Genomic DNA, 2,213 nt, shown 5'->3' on the forward strand with positions numbered 1-2,213 from the left:
TGATAGGGGCCTATACGGCTGGCTGGTGCGTCTCTCGCGCCCCCCGCCCCCCTACCCCTGCCCAATTTTCACATCCAGCAGTCAATCTGGATTGCTAACAAAGGTAGATGAATGGTGAAATACGACTCTGGGTCGCCGTACTGGTGAGATTGGTGAATTTTTCTCTTTTCTTTGTGGGGATGGGGGTGAGGGGGTTGGAGGGCTTAGGGAAGTTTGTCATCTTACGTTGATACGGTAGCGTGGCTTTATTAGTTTTGACTTCACGGCCTCCCGAACTAGTGGTACCGATTTAGTTCAGATGTGGCGGTGACTGGTCTAAGTGGTGAGAGGCCGTGGAGGGACTGGGGAATGAGTGGCGATGACTGTGGTGGTCCAAATGTTCGATTCAGTCTGATGGTCTACTGGACGGGTGTGCCGGTGTAGTTCCAGTCTGAGAGAAACTAATGGGAGGGGCCACATTGGTTGTTGGCACCGCTAAACGAGATGAAACACTGGCTTTGTAGGATTATTTATATAGTAGGTGTTTATATTGGGTTTTGTTAGTGATGGCTGTCGTGTGCACGAATAGATTGAAATGGCTACAGTAATTTTTGCATTGTGTGGTAGTCTCACAAAGGTCTTTGTGATGAAAATTACTCTTATAATACAGGTCGTCTAGAGCCCATTCCCCACCCATTTTATATATATATATATATATATATATATATATATATATATATATATATATATATATATATTATATTTCTTATCGGGGGATTGTCTTGGGTTAGTTTGCATTATCAGCCCATGAAAACGCATAAATAAACATCATTCTTGGATCCCCACTGAAAACTATGTGAGATATAAACAGTAATACTAAAATCCACCGCAAAAAAAAAAGGGGGTCCAAAATAGATATTTTCTCCTCTCCTATCCGTTACTGTTAGCCGACTCCTTTTAAAGCAAAGTTTTCATTTTTTCCTTCATGTTTTCCAAGTTTTTTTTTATCTTCCTTTTTTCTTTATTTTTGTTCCTTTTTATTTTATTTTATTTTAGCGTGTGTGTTTTTTCCTCTTCATTTTTTGTTCCTGTCCATTGGCTCGCCCCTAAATCCTATCGAGAGAGTAACGGGATTGAACACACCTCATCGCTCGACCCCCAAAACGCGGGAAAAATTCGATTAGCCCCGATCGCCTTTGGATTAAGCTCTGATCTAAATCGGGATTTAAGACCGGATTGATGTCTCGGGTTAAGATCTGTTCCAACTCTGGGCTTATGATCTCATCCTGATTTCGGTGATGTTTTGAGGCATAACGTAATGTCAGATCCAATCCAAGTAAGGGATTTTAGGTTTTGTTTTATTCACGTATTAGATTGTGAATTAGATTAACATTTGATCCAATTAGGTTACACTATTTTCTATATATCAGGTAATATTTCTGTTAATATATCAGATTACAGTTCAAATCTCATGCTGATATTCGATCCAAATCTTGGATTTAGATCTGATCCAGATTTTGAATGTAATCTAGGGTAGATTTCGGACCAACAACAAATACACATATCAGATTGGGGTCCGATGTCAATCTGATCCATATCATGGATTAAGATCCAGTCAATATCTCGGATCGACGTCAGATCCAGGCCATACACTTTAGCCAACATATCACAGTATGATATAGTTTAGATACTGGATGTCACTTCAAATCTAAAATCAGGATCCGGTTCCTATATTAGCTCAGAGTCCGATCCAGATCCCGGAATGATAATTCAAGGTTGCCGTTTTTTCTTCACAACAGTGGCTTATAGCAGTGTTACCATACGCAGCTCTGATTTTGAAAGAAATCGTAGTCGGAAGTGAACGTTCGTGAGCTTCAATTACGCTGCTCATCTCAGCTCATGAAGGCAAAGTGAAGAATTTTATTCCTCCTTGCCGTGGCCTGTGGTCGGAAAAGCCACGGAGGGTTGCCAGATGTCACCAGGAAGTCACACTAGTAGACGAAATTCCTCAAAACGGCAAACCTGAGCCAGGTCTTCGTATAAAATTTTGTCCTGATCTTGGATTAGGGTAATTTTTCACTCATTTACGCCATGGAAATCAATAATCTGTTGTCATTATTCGGTGACTTACTGGAATTCATTTTCTGATCCCGTCTTCCCTGACTGCAGTAACCTTCGTCCATCTAGACTTCTAGAGGCACATCCGTTGTTTCTTTCAGGAATCAACCCTGCTT

Source organism: Macrobrachium nipponense, chromosome 45, assembly GCF_015104395.2.
Source record: "Macrobrachium nipponense isolate FS-2020 chromosome 45, ASM1510439v2, whole genome shotgun sequence".
NCBI lineage: Eukaryota > Metazoa > Arthropoda > Malacostraca > Decapoda > Palaemonidae > Macrobrachium > Macrobrachium nipponense.